Source organism: Mustela putorius, unplaced genomic scaffold (genome assembly GCF_011764305.1).
Source record: "Mustela putorius furo isolate JIRA1106 unplaced genomic scaffold, ASM1176430v1.1 tig00003845_pilon_pilon_pilon, whole genome shotgun sequence".
Lineage (NCBI taxonomy): Eukaryota > Metazoa > Chordata > Mammalia > Carnivora > Mustelidae > Mustela > Mustela putorius.
The window spans coordinates 67,975,370-67,991,125 of NW_025421998.1; positions in this window are offsets into that span (position 1 = coordinate 67,975,370).

Below are 15,756 nucleotides of genomic sequence, written 5' to 3' on the forward strand. Positions count from 1 at the left end.
GCTTGTAATTGGAAGAAGTAACCCAGAGAATCTGAAGGTGACATATAAGAAATATATTCCTGCCTAAATGCATTGCATTGTTTTATGAAACTCTAGTATTGAAGAGAAATATCAGGCCCAGAGAATATTCTAACATAACCAGGATCCTAACTACAGGATACATGGAAAAGGTGGTCCTACTGGGTAAGAGATACTTTTCTAGAGAGTTTGATGTGACCCTTATTTTCTCAGACATAATTGTGAGATATTCTCCCTGAGTTGATCTTGAAAGCTTAGAATTTGCAGCTGTGTCAACATTCCTAATCTTTGAATTATTCAGAGAAGTAAATAAATGTATAATTTATGAGCATGTTTATATCTGATCACATTCTCAATTCTTATTAACCTTTGTGAAAATAATGATCATGGAAACCAGCAGTGCTTCACCCCACCCCATCTCCTTTCCTTTCTCCTGTTCTTGTTAATATGATTTTTCCTGTTGTTGTCAAGCCCATATTTAGTGTTTTTGTTAATAGGACTACACTTTTAGGGTGCCTGGGTGGCTCAGTGGGTTAAGCCGCTGCCTTCAGCTCAGGTCATGATCTCAGGGTCCTGGGATCGAATCCCGTGTCGGGCTCTCTGCTCGGCAGGGAGCCTGCTTCCTCTTCTCTCTCTCTGCCTGCCTCTCTGCCTACTTGTGATCTCTCTCTGTCAAATAAATAAATAAAATCTTAAAAAAAAAAAAAAGGACTATGCTTTTATGGTTCATCACTGATCCAAGTTTGTACATTATATTTCCTTTCTATGTAATTTTTATATCTCTCAGAGAGTATAACTACAATGTTATTTTCCATGTGCTTATTTTTCTTCAAATCTCTTGTATACTCATTACATCGAACTGCAGACAATCTGTCACTTCCGTTTCTTTTTTCTTTCTGTCCCCATGTTCCTATCTTGCCTAATTACTTACCAAGCCCACTACAGTAGAACTATGCCCTTGGAATGCTTACTTCTCTTTCCTGTGTCTGATTCCTTGTTTCCTGAATTCTGTATTTTACTCTATTTTTGTTTTCTTCCTCATTTTTGTAAAGCATATCCTCCACTGGATTCCTAAGAAGGAGTTCAGAGAAGCTAAATATTATTGAGAATTTGATTTCAACAAAATGTCCTGATACTACCTTCACACTTGACTGCTACTTCGACTGGGTATAAAATTGGGATGAAAATCATTTCACGCAGAATATCGAAGGCATTATTCCACTGTCTTCCAGTTTCCAATACTACTTTTGAGAAGTCTGATGCCATTATGATTCCTAGTTTTGTGTGTGTGATTTTTTTTCCTTTCTGAAATTTTTGAGATCTTCTCTGATTCCCTGGTGTTTATTTCCAGTTTTCTCTCATGCCTTCAAGTAGATCTTTGTGCTAAGCATGCAGTGAACCTTTTAGAATGCATAACTTTATCTTTCAGTTCTGGGAAACTTTTCTCTTTTTTTTGTATTTTTGTATTTTTGTATAACGCCCCATCCATTTTCTTAGTTTTCTCATTATAGACCTATTATTAGATGGATTTGTGATCTCCAAACATATATCATAAATACTATATCTCTTCTTTAATCTGTTTTTAAATTCAAGGTGCTAATATTTTAAATTAGAAAAACTTTCAATTAGAAGGATAAAAATATATTTTAAATTGTTACATATTGTTGGGATAGGAATAGGAAGTGTGAGAAGACAAAAACATATCTTTGTATGTGTCATGTGTATATTTTTCTAATGATTGACATTTGAATACTATAAAAAGGTATGGTTAAAAATAGATGAAATATACTTCAAACATAAAACACAATAAGGAGCAGTACTTGCTACCTAGTATTTTATCAGTCAGAGATCTGTCAGGAAAACTCTACTAGTTATTCCACTTAGGAATGTATTTAATTCAAAGAAATGGGTACTTAAAGTTATGAAAAGGCTATGAAACAGCCACCCCTAGATTTCAGGAAACAAGGAACATATACCAAAGCAGTTTTCATCAGAGAATGCTTGAACATCACTGGCAGACTACACCTGCAGCCTGCTAGAAATCACATGCTTGCTTTCCAATCCTAAAGTAGCCATAACAGCTTGAGTTGTTCTTCTGCTTTCTGAATCTGAAACATGAAAGTGCCCCTCATTGGCATTGAAACTTCTGGCCAATATTTTGAGAAATACTGAGTCACTCAGTAACTCTATTGGCTCTCACATCCTATGGTTAGGGATGCTTATGTCTTTTTTTTTATTGAATATGAACTTTGTGTGTCTGTTTCTTTTTTGTCTTCTTTATTACTTTCGGGATTATTTTAGAGAGCAGAAGAGAACCTTGAAGCCATTATTTTTACAATGGTGAACAGAGGCTTCCTTAAGATGATCATAAGATTGAAACATAGGATTTTGAAACATGTAGCCAAAAGGTGAGGTCAGTCATCTTTTTTAGTGTATTAGCTGAATATGTTGCTTTTTCGTGTTTTAAATAGTATTTTCTAGACATATTTCTTATTGAAGTTAAATCACTAACACGTTGTTGCAGAAGAAAAGTATTTCTTCGCCTATACAAGTGGATTTTGCTAGCCTTACAGTTAATTATTTCCCTGTTTCCAAAATAAGGACTTCAGCCATTTGTGGCATGTATTTTTTGTCATTTATAGCCCACATCATTAAAAGGCCAATTTTAAGTATTTATGATATACTAAATGTAAAGTAATTTAACAAAATATAAAAATCATGCTTACAAAAAGAAGGCAGAAGATTTAATAACTGTGAAAAGGATTTCCAATGATTGATCATCACATTAGGATCCAAATTTCTGGAGAATCAGGGCAAAAAGAAAGACAGTAATTTGCAAAGTTCTAATTAGACTCTATGACCATGGATGATTTGCTCTTTATGTAGCCAACTCCATTCCAGTACTTTTTAGTAGATAACACTCAAGTCCACAAGTGGGAAGAACTATATATTTCTCTCTATTTATGGAGGGGCATGTTCCTCACTGGCTGTCTGCTACTTCACATTCCCTGAGCCAAAGACAAGCACTCTGATGTGGGCAAATTGTTTTTAGCGTGCCTCAGTCTAAACTTTGAGTTCTTTCTCTTTTCTTCTATGCATGTATTTATTTAATTATTTTGGACTTCTAGTGTACCAGTCATCTCTGGGTTAGTAACATAGCATAATCCATGCGTTTCCATCTGTTTAGTTATTTATTTAGTTATTTGTAATATTGTAGCAATAACTCTTGAAGCCAGTATCCAAATAGAGTCTAGAACCTTAGAAATAGCCTTGATTTAACAGAGAGTTCATAGAGAGACCTCCTCTGATTCATCTATCTGCCTCTCCTGGAACCTGAATCCTGAATCCAACATTTCCTTTCTTTCCTTTAAGTACTGCAAATATATATTTGTTCCTAAAAAGTAAATCATAGAGGTAGGTGTGTGTGTGTGCATGTGTGTACTAGTTGTCTTAATTTTATGAAAAGCTAATTATGCTATACTCAATTTGGAATACTTATTATTTCTCCTTAATATTATATAGCCAGGATTCATTCATGTTACTGCATGGCTCATTCATTTTCAACCAGTGTATAATATTCCCTTTCCTAAAATATACCCCTTTACTCCTTCTGTTCATTCATTCAGCCAATATTTATTGAAGGGATAGTCCCAATGAATACTCTATATGCAATGGTAAACAAAACAACTCTTTCCCATCATTTCAAATCCCAGTTATGTGACCAATGTTATCATATCTCCTAATTTTTCCTCCTTTATATTGATAAAAAATTGCCTGGTAAATCCTTTTAGACTAAACTATTAGTATCCTCATGAACAATAGTCCAAATCTATGCAACATCAGTGGTAGAATTTCAGGTTATGGCACAGAGTGAGGAAGATGTACTTGACAGCAGAAGTGTTCCCATTGCCCTTCAGATCTCACATCTTAGGTGACCATCTATCTATATGCCATGTTCTTTTAACCAGTCTTACCCAGAGCAAAATCTTTAAGATCACACAACTGTAGGTTAATTGGGGTTATGTTTATGAGATCGTGGAAAGTGTGCAATCCCTCCAAACTGAAAAAGGACTTTGAATCTAGAATCTGACATATAGGGTAGAATATGGTATCAGGTAACAGTTCCTGATAATATGGGTCCATTTCAGAATTCATACAAAATGAGAAATAAGGAATAATAATGTGTTCCTTTGAAGCTGAATATATCTTTCGTCAAACAATGTGAGAATCTACTTCACCCTCCCTCATTCTTGATCAGTCCGCTGAAGAATTGTGCATATCCTAAATCTTAGCTTCAGAATATTTCATCAAAATGACAATTAGTTTTCTCCTCCTTCACTAGAGTTGTCCTTACTCCTGACTGTGTATTTCTATATTGTTTGTGTCCAGTAATTCTCTGGTTCTCCTGCACAACTTGTCACTTAGTATCTTCCCTTAGTATCTTCCCTCCCACCCTTGCCTGGCTTCCATGGAGCAACACCTATTCCACTCTGGGAATGATTGCAACAATACCAATCTCCAGCCCTGCCACGGAGATTACAGAAAATTTTGGCTAACACAACACATATATTTAAAATGTATCTGGGGTGGGGGAGAGAAGTTTTGGCTTTCCAGACAATGCCTGGCATCAATGTCAGGCCAAGTACATAACTACATAATATATTCTTTCACTCTTCACTGTCATTTCTGAGTTTCTTTCCTTTACCGTTATTATTTTCCTGGTGCTTTCTTAAATCTTGCTTCTCAGGTCCTGCAGGTCCTTTTGATTTTTCCATTATCTAAGTTGTATGTCCTCTTACTTTTACTAGTTCTGCTTTCTCTTTCCCTAAAAACCATTTCTTCAGCCTGTTCTCATTCTACTACATCAGAAGTGTTTTTTCCATCTTACATAATCTTGTTATATGAATGCTAAATTATTTTTAAAGGATTTATTTTAAAAGTGGACATATTGACAATGAGTATATTCTTCTGAAGGAGTGTATATATAGACATGAAAATTTCAAAACTGCTTGAGAAATCTCTCAGAGCCATAGGTTGAATTTTTATCATCTGTGTTGAAGTTAATGTTGAAATGATTCAAATCTAAATGAATTCTTTTTATGAAAGTATTGCATATGTCTCATTAAGAAAGGGAATTCTATTGAAAGAAACTATAAATAGAGTAGCAATATTTTTTAATAAGAAAATATAATGCAGTATACATCTTTATAACTTAATCATCACTCTAGGTAACTGTGAATAAGATACATACTAATTAAAGTTTTAGAGTTATTTTACACTTTGATATGTATTGATTTAAGTACTCATCTATTAACCCAGCTACCCTCAGAGCTCTAGGGAGATAAAACTGATACTCAAATATGGCAAAAATATATTTAAACTTATATGTTCTTCCAAAATATTGTTGACCTTTTAGGTGACTGAAGTTTGTGAGCCTAAAACAGAACAGTTTATATCTATATTTTGTGATAAAATAATTTAATTTTTATGTGGTCATATATATTCATTATGTGTGCATTCTTCTAATTCCCTCCCTTTTAACCTAAAGTATTTTAATATTTCTGGATATATTAATGTTCTCACATATTTCCATCAAGTCATTTTCTTATTTTAAAATTTATTTCAATGAGGTTCAGTTCGTTGGATTTTCATTTATGGATGATGATTTGGTGACAAATCTAATAACTCTTCAACTCACCCTACATTTCAAGGATGTTCTAGTATTTTTTTCCCAAAAATTTTTATAGGCTTATGCTTTTACATTTAAGTCCATAAACCATTTTCAGCTAATTTTGTATGAGGGTAGAGTCCATATGGACATTTAATTACTCCAACTTTATTTTTTGAAAAAGCTATTATTCCTGTATAAAATTGGTTTTGCTCCCTTTGTCAAGAATCAGCATATTTTTGTGGGTCTATCACCCACAAAAGAACCCACAGTTCTCACTTCTGATCCTTTACTTAATTCTTCTTTATCAAAATTGTATTAGTATTATTTTGTTTTAAATGAGGCATGTCAGCTGTTTTAATTTCTGCTCAGTATTATACTAGAGATCCTAGCCAATATGTAAAGATTAGAAAACAAAATTTCAAGTACAGGAATTTTAAAGGAATAGAAACTTTTCCTTATTTCAAGATGGTGAGATTATTGAAAATCCAAGTGAATTGGGGGAACATATATAAGAATTGGCAGGAAGCTTCAGCAAGACCAATTGGTATAAGATCAACTATAGAAAGGTGGTAGAGCCTTCCTCTATCTAATTAAGAAATAGAAAATTCAGTAGAAAATGATACTATTCTCAGTATTAACAAAAACTCTAAAGTACTAGAAATGAACCTAACAAAATCATGCAGTCCCTTTCATAGAAACAGTATAAAGATTTCTGAAGAATAGACAGAAAGCTTAAAAAACATGGAGAAACATGTAAAAGGTGATAATTTTCTCCCAAAGTGACCTATTAAATGCAAATGACATTTTAATCAAAATCCCAACAGTTATGTATGGAATTTAGAAGTGGGTCCTTAAACTAGTATAAATGAGTAGAGGACAGAAAATAGCCAAAATAATGGTGCAGTTGAAGGGCAATATGGGGACAACTGTCCAATCAGATATCAAGCCTTACTTACATAAACTATATTAATTAGGAGACTACAGTACTTCTATAGGCAGGAACAAACACATTTCTAGAACATAAGAATAGACGTGTTCATTAATAAAAACTCAATGTGTTGGGGCACCTTGGTGGCTCAGTGGGTTAAGCCTCTGCCTTCGGCTCAGGTCATGATCCCAGGGTCCTGGGATTGAGCCCTGCATTGGGCTCCCTCAGGGACTCTGCTTCCCCTTCTCTCTCTCTCCGCTTGCCCCTCTGCCTACTTGTGATCTCTGTCTGTCAAATATAAAAAAATAATATTTTTTTAAAAACCTCGATGTGCAAGGAAGTGGTAAAATTGATATATGGCTCAGGTAGCATACGATTATGTGGAAAAAATAAACCAATTTCAATATATTGTCATGCAACAATTGGTTATCTATATGAAAATAAATAGAATTTTATCTCAACTCACATTATGGACAAAAATAAGTTCTAGTGAATTAATAAGTGTAAAAAGCAAAATGTTACAATTCTTAGAAGAAAATATGACCTTTGGGTAGGAAGAGCTTCTTAAACAAGATACAAAGACTATAAATTCTACATAAGGAAAAAAGATTAGTAGACTTAATTCCTTTAAATGTATATTCTAAAATATATACCACACAAAAAATTTTTTTTAAAAAGACAAAGCTTTGATCTGCAAGAAGATATTTGTTAGTGTCTTAGTTAGAATACTAATCAAAGGATTAGTATTCAGAATTTATGAAGGACTTCTAAACTCAGTAAGAGAAAAAAGAAATACAATCTATTGGAAAATTTTGAGAAGTTTAAGAACAGGCTTTTTACACCAGAGAGAATCCAAAAGGGGGAAAAAAAAAACCCTAAACTTCACAAGGAATTATAGATTTATGATTAAACACACACACACACACACACACACACACACAAGTTTTTTGGTCACAATTACCAAAAGTCTTTAAGTCTGACAAAGCAAAGTTTTGGAGAAACTATGGAGAAATGAAAATGCTCTATAGTGCTTTTGTGTTTGTCAGTTGGGACAAATGTACCATAGAGCATTTTGATAACTATAAGCAAAGTAAATGTGCATTAAAATGTGTGCCCATCAATCAAGCAGTTCTACTTCTGGGTATGTAATGCAGATAATTCTTGCATATCTGTGCAAGGAAACTTATTACAAGAATTTTTATTGCCATGTTATTTCATAGTAGCAAACATGTTTTAAAATGTATATTAACAGAAGAATAGACATAATAATGTAAAGGATAAAAAAAAGATGTGGTATGCATATATACAATGGAATATTACTCAGGCCATCAGAAGAGATGAATACTTACCATTTGCATTGACGTGGATAGAACTGGAGAGGATTATGCTAAGTGAAATAAGTCAATCCGAGAAAGACAATTACATGATTTCCCTCATATGTGGAATATAGGAAACAGCACAGGTCATAGGGGAAGTGAGGGAAACTAAATGGTAAGAAATCAGAGAGGGAGACAAACCATGAGAGACACTTAACTATAGGAAACAGAGTGAGGTTTGCTGGAGGGGAGTGGGGCGGGGAGATAGGATAAATGGGTAACAGGTATCAAAGAGGGATGTGATGAGATGAGCACTAGATGTTATACTTAACTGATAAGTTGTTGAGCACTGCATCTGAGAGTAATGATGTTGGCTAATTGAATATAAATTAAAAAAGAAGAATAGGCAAATAAATTGTTGTATAGTAATACCAAATACAACAATTAAAATGGTTACATAAGTTAATATAGATAAATCTCCAATATGATGCTAAATTTTAAAAAAACAAATTGCCTGGCAATGAATTCAGTAAACCTGCAAAACAAAGTCATATAACTGTCTATGGTTATTTGAATTTCTATGTGGATAGCATGGTCAATCTCAAATTCAAGAAACAGCTACTGCTTGGGAGGAAAGAATTGGGAGGTATGCACGAGGGGACTCTAGCACTATCTATAATGCTTTAGTCTGTAGAAAAATTCTGAAGCAAATAAGCCAAAATATTAAGATTTGATCAAGCATCTAAAGGCAAAATGAAATGGCTGTGACAAACCATCAAAGCAAGAAGTCAGGTAGGGAGATGAAATCAAGATACCAGTTTTATCATGAAACCCAAAAAATGTGAAGCAATTTCTGACAGAAAATGGGAAGTGAAGCCAGGAAAAATTCCCTGAGGCATGAAAAAAAGTACCACAGACTCTTTGTGTAAGGTACATGTGATGTCTATTAAGTGAAGGTTTTCTTTGCCTTCACACTTCTAGAGATAGATAGGGTACCAAAGGATCTTGCCATGCAACTTTGTCATTTTCCCAACTTTGCGGGATTTTCAAGACTAGGGCATATTTTGGCACCTGGGAGTGTGTGGGAGATACTAGTATCAGACATTTATGAATCTACCTTCATGCAGTCCATCACTTCTGTGAAAAATGTGAAAGCCTCTGACATACAGTAACTAGGAAATTAGGAGGAACACACTATTCTTTTGTTCCGTCACAACCACCGTAAGTAGAGGGGCCAATTGACTATATGTCACTAAAATTGTCTAGTACTGTCTCAAATTGTTTGAATTCAGACAGAAAGACAAGCCACTTAAGGAAATTTGTACATAATTCATCAAGCTCATTGCCTTACTCCTTTTTATGGCTGTGAGACATCACAGGAGCAAAAGTGCCTTCATGAACTGTTCTGCCTCCTCAGGTGTTGGCTTGAAGTCCTGAGTGCTTTGTACAGTGTGGAAAGGCCTAGGAAATATTCCAACTATCTCTTGCTTTTCTCTTCTCCAAATAGTCTCTTCCTGCAGTGCACTTGGTGAAAGCCTCTTCTGGAGAGATAAATGAGGTTTGGAGATGAGTTAAGTCATTTATTTTTCTATTCCATCATGAAAGGGTTCAAAGTTACCTCTTTCAATAAGTGGCCTAATTGATCATGTGACCACTGAACAGTCCTGGTTTTCTCTCAGCATATCTGAGAGGCAGAAAGCATCATAAAAAGCTTCGGATGAGACTATATGAAATTCAATAGGCCTGACAATGCCTTCCTTAAAAGGCTTCCTGTATGCCCTAAGTTGCATACACCTTCTGCGGGATAACCTGTAATACATAGGAAATGTTGGCATTCTGTTCTGCTGCCTTAGAGGGGCTTCTTCAAGGCCTCAGCCATGAACACAGGCCAGAAAGACCAAGACAGTGTTAAGAGGAGGTTACTGATACTCTCACAATGTCTCTAACTGTATATCTAAATGACTCTGACTCTGTCTCAATAGGTGTAATTTAAATAGGTTTTTCAGAAAATATTTCAGGGAAACCCACAGGAATTAGAAAGGAAAAAATAGGGCCAAATGTCATACCATCTCTTTGTATTTCTCTTGTTTTCAGAATCTTGACCCCACCCCCACCCCTGGGTCCTTGGTAATGCTCAGTTAAATACACTGTTTAGATTTCTCATTCTAGTTGGTAGGAAGATTGGAGCAAAGAAAGGCACTCTGCTGTTGCAAGATCTAGACTCCTAAATTTATGGATGTCATGTGGACTTTGGAGGAAGGTGGGAGGGGTAAATACGCTGGCATAACATTTTAGAGCCTCTTTCTAGAATTTTTGCAATCCAGAACAACATTCCTGAATCTTGTCATTAATATATATTACTTGTTATTTCTTGTTTCATACATATGATTTTATTATAAGAAGAATATACATTTAGATATTAAAGTGATGTTCAAGTTAATTACTAGATGTTTACATATAAGTTTATATCTCCCCAGATTATCAGAGGAATCACATTAAGCACATAGTCTCTCTTTTTTTAAATTTAATTTTATTTTTTCAGTGTTCCAACATTCATTGTTTGTGTACCACACCCAGTGCTCCATGCAATGCATGCCGGCCTTAATACCCACCATGAGGCTCACCCATCCCCCCCACCCCCTCCCCTCTAAAATCCTCAGTTTGTTTCTCAGAGTCCACAGTCCCTCATGCTTCATCTCTCCCTCTGATTTCCCCCACTTCACTTTTTCTTTCTTTCTCTTAATGTCCTCCATATTATTCCTTATGTTCCAGAAGTAAGTGAAACCATATGATAATTGACTTTCTCTGCTTGATTTATTTCACTCAGCTTAATCTCCTCCAGCCCCATCCATGTTGATACAAAAGTTGGGTATTCATCCTTTCTGATGGCTGAGTAATATTTCATTGTGTGCATAAACCACATCTTCTTTATCCATTTGTCTGCTGAAGGGCATCTTGGCTCTTTCCACAGTTTAGAAATTGCTGCTGTGAACACTGGGGTACAGGTAGCCCTTCTTTTCACTACATCTGTATCTTTGGGGTAAATACCCAGTAGTGCAATTGCAGGCTCATAGGGTAGCTCTATTTTTAACTTTTTGAGAAGTCTTCACACTGTTTTCTAAAGTGGCTGCACCAACTTGCATTCCCACCAATAATGTAAGAGGGTTCCCTTTTCTCCAAATATTCTCTAACATTTGTTGTTTCCTGTCGTATTAATCTTCACCATTCTAACTGGTGTAAGGTGGTATCTCAGTGTGGTTTTGATTTGCATTTCCTTGATGGCTAATGATGATGAACATTTTTTCATGTGTCTGTTAGCCATTTCTGTTTTTTCTTTGGAGAAATGTCTGTTCATGTCTTCTGCCCATTTTTTGACATGATTATCTGTTTTTTGGTTGAGTTTGAGGAGTTCTTTATAGATCTTGGATATTGGCCCTTTGTAGTGTCATTTGCGAATATCTTCTCCCATTCTGTGAGTTGCGTCTTTGTTTCGTTGACTGTTTCCTTTGTTCTGCAGAAGCTTTTATCTTGATGAAGTCCCCAAAGTTTGTTTTTAACTTTTGTTTCCTTTCCTTTGGAGATGTGTCTTGAAAGAAGTTGCTGTGGCCATTGTCAAAGAGGTTATTGCCTATGTTCTCCTCTAGGATTCTGATGCATTCCTGTCTCACATTGAGGTCTTTAATAAATTTTGAGTTTATCTTTGTGTATGGTGTAAGAGAATGGTTGAGTTTCATTCCTTTATACATAGCTGTCCAGTTTTCCCAGCACCATTTATTGAGGAGACTGTCTTTTCCACTGGATATTTTTTCCTGATTTTTTGAAGATTATTTGACCATAGAGTTGAGGGTCCATATTTGGGCTTTCTACTCTGTTCCATTGGTCTATGTGTCTGTTTTTGAAGCACATATTCTTCTCGAGTTTGTATTTGGTTCTATTCCACACTTCTAGTTTTATATGAAATCAGATGGAATAGTCATTCATTTGACTTACATTTGAATGCTTATTATGTACCAGAAACTCTACTAGATAATGGTTAGAACCATCAGGGGAGATGTCAGCAGAGATAGAGGTGGAAGCTGATATTTAATATTTTTAATTTGGGTAGATAAATGATTCTTATTTGCTGTTTTTCCTTATCATTTTTCCTATTAGATTTAGAATGGACACATAGTGGAGAGACTGTATTCAGAGGATGGACTAATTGAATATTTATTCATGGACCATAGTCATTTTCTTTTTTTGCCACTTATCCCAATTCATCATTTTTTTTTTTTCCTAACAGTAACAAGAGAATCAAAGATAGCACTTACTAAAAGAAAATTTTAGAATGTAGAGTTTTCTGGATTTTTGGCAGGAAGATGAAGGAGGAAGTTAGCGCTTTCATATTATTTTCCATTGAAAAATGTAAGTATTATATTAAACAATATTTTATGTATTTTGAATGGCCATTAACAGATACCAAATGGTATCTTTAAATTTTTATTTTGTCTGAAAATGATAAAAATTCATTTGATCATCAAACTTCTTATAAATTAAATTTATATATCAGTGACCCTAACATAAATGAGAGAAATCACAGGAAATCTAACAAGAGGGAATGCATTCTAGAGTCTATTGGTTTTTAGAAAAATAATGTGAGTATAGCAGTATAGCAGTAGTTGGACAGCATTCTTTGCACTTGAACTTCAGCATTTCAGAAATCCTTGAAAATGTAATTTATCTCTATAGGTTCACAAGAACTTTTAGAGATGAGTTGCTTTTCTCTCCGTATGAGTTGCTTTTCTCTCCTTATTTGTATTACACAATAAACCACTGTACTTGCATCCTCTTACTTTATCCATGCCTTGTTTCCACTTCTCATTATTTTTTACCTAGTCAGATCCCGTTTCTTTTAAGAGATTGCCAAGTCATCAGCTCCATTCTCACCATGTTAAACAGACCTTATGCCAGTCTGTAGTCTCCTCTTTATTGCAACTCTAAATTTGCCATAGTTTGAAGCCCTATGATGATAGGAACATTTGTTTTTTGTATAGCTTTAATAGAAAAAAAACTTTTGTGTCAGACCCTACTCTAGTATTTGCATTATACTCTCAGGTACATATCACCCATATGTGTTATTTTCCAAGGAATATTATTTCAACTAAATTCACTGAATAGTTTTATCATAAAAGAGAAACTTTTCAGAGACTTACCAAAGACCTCTTGTCTTCAGTGAAGATATATCACAAAAATATCTTAAAGGACCTGGTGGAAGTATGAACTCATAAAGCATTAAAATTTATAAAATCACTCTAGATTATATCATGACAGGATAAATTTGAAGGTCATTTATTCTTTATATTTTTGAATATTCAAACTTTATCTGAAAAGCTGTGTTTGCTTGCTCATTTTCATATACTATCCAGTTGTAAAACGGATGCTTTGGCAGTTTCCATTTTGATTTTCAAGCTGATACCACTGATAAATTATGTCATGAGCATGTTCTCCTCTGAAGTCGTCACTACCCTGTCAGTCTGCAATTTCTCTTCTAAAACTATTTAGTTTCTACTTGAATGACAATTAAACATTTCTAATCTGATTGAAATTTACATTTTAAGAGATTACTTTGCATTATCATTTGAATATTCAATATCCTTATATTAGTAATAAAATATACATATGACAGATGAATTTTATTTTTTTCTTCAAAAAGTTCTTCCTAGTTATTGTTTGATTACTAGTGGAAATCATTTTCACAAAACTGTTAACAGAATAATCCTATGGTTTTATAAATTAGTCCTGTATTTTGGCACTTAAAGATCTAAATCCTTCTTGTGCTGCTATTATTTGATTAATGTACTTTTGATGAGATTATAATTAAAGTAATGGATTTCCCCTAGCTCTCATTTCATCTAAATTTAAGTGCCTACCTCTTCCCAAAACCAAAAGATTTTTTACATCTTCTCCATTTTCCTGTGGCAGCCACATATACCTTAAATCAAATTGGGAAACCTTTATAGCTAAACCTAATTTTTCTCATTAAGTTAGGTAGATATGAGTATACATTAATTTTTATTGAATTTAATTTTTATATGATTTTTAAAGTAAGGTTATTAAATCTCCTAAATGGGATCAAATTGCTGAAATTATATGATGGTCTGACATATGTCTAGTGGATGCAAGAGTTTAAGTATTTGAGGCTTTTTATATCTGAATTTTTGGTTTCTCATTACTTCTAATTTTCCCTTTGAGAGAAAAGTATTGAAGTTGGTTGAAGTGTTGCCTTCCCTCCTGTATAGTTCTCTCACACTCATACAGTCAGTTTGATTTTTCCCCATAGTTCCTCCAAGGTGGAGCACAATGAAGAAGCATTTGACCCCTAACACCCACTTGTTTACCATGACACTGTAGGGCTATATAGTGGCAACTTCCATGGAATAACTCCAGCTAGTGAAATGGTGAGGATCATGACAAAGATGACAATAACTGCTGCCATTATTTATTGAATACCTCCTATGTATCAGACACTGTGTTAAGTGATTTACATGTATTACATAATTTAATCCTCCTAATAATACCTACTTGCTATCCTTATTATACAGATGAAAAGGCTGGGACTCAGAGAAGTTAAATATTTTGCCCAGGGACTCATAGCTAATAAACTGATAAGACCACATTGGAAACCCAGTGATCACCTGGCCCTAAAGCAAATTGTCTTTCCTTTATTTTGGGGGTTTTCCAACTTAAATCATTGTCACAGTCTGCTGGGGATTTTTTTTTTTTTTTTAATATAAGTAATCGTGGCTTTTAAGTCATCTGGGCTATGGCTAAAGAGATTCTTGAGGCAGTAGCCAGGAGTTCTTTCCTTTTTTAGGAACTGCTTTCTTTTTTCTTTATTCTTAGATTACTCCTAAGAATATGAAGGTGTTCCAGGAGGTGTAGTGCTTATGTACTTTTAGGGGAATCATTTTCCATTCTAGATCTTCCAAATTTGACCTGCTTGTTTTAACATATATTAATTATATGAATCAAATAGAGGTTAATCAAATAGAGGTTATTCATCTTAGTTACTAAAATTTATCTTTTAAGGAACTTTGATCATGTTGATATATATATATATATATATATTTTTTTTTTTTCAAATTTGGCCCATGTATATACGGATTGACTTCTGCACATAGAATGAAATATATAGGGATCCCTGGATGGTTCAGTGTTGGGCAGCTGATTCTTGATTTCTGCTCAGGTATTGATCTTAAGGTCATGAGATCAAGCCCAGCATCAGCCTCCATGCTCAGCCTAGTGTCTTCCTGAGATTCTCTTTCCCTCTCCCTCTATGCCTTCTACTCATGCTCTCTCTCTCTCAAATAAATAAATATTTTTAAAAACTATTTAAATAAATAAATAAATAAATATTATCAAATATATATATAAAGCCTAAAAATTTAACACAGAGTTTTATAAACTAGAGGCCTCCAGACCAATGGTAAAAAATGAATTGATTTTCCAACATTTAAAAATTGGGAAATTTTATATATAAATCCTGATTACTTCCTTCATTTGAAATATTAGAATACCCAGCCAAGTGAATATTGCCATCTGGTAATAATCAGCTGAATATTGGCTTCTCTTTTGATACGAAGGATGGCATTTTCTGTCCACTGTAGTCCACACTAAGCTTGTACACCCCCAACCTGGTGTACAACCATAAGGAAACTGAAATAATGCCATTCAAAGAATAATTGAAAGAGATGGGGAACTTTAGACTAGAGGAGAGAAATCACAGGAATGACATAATCATTTCCTTCCAATATTTCAAAGATTTCCACATGGAAGATGTAATA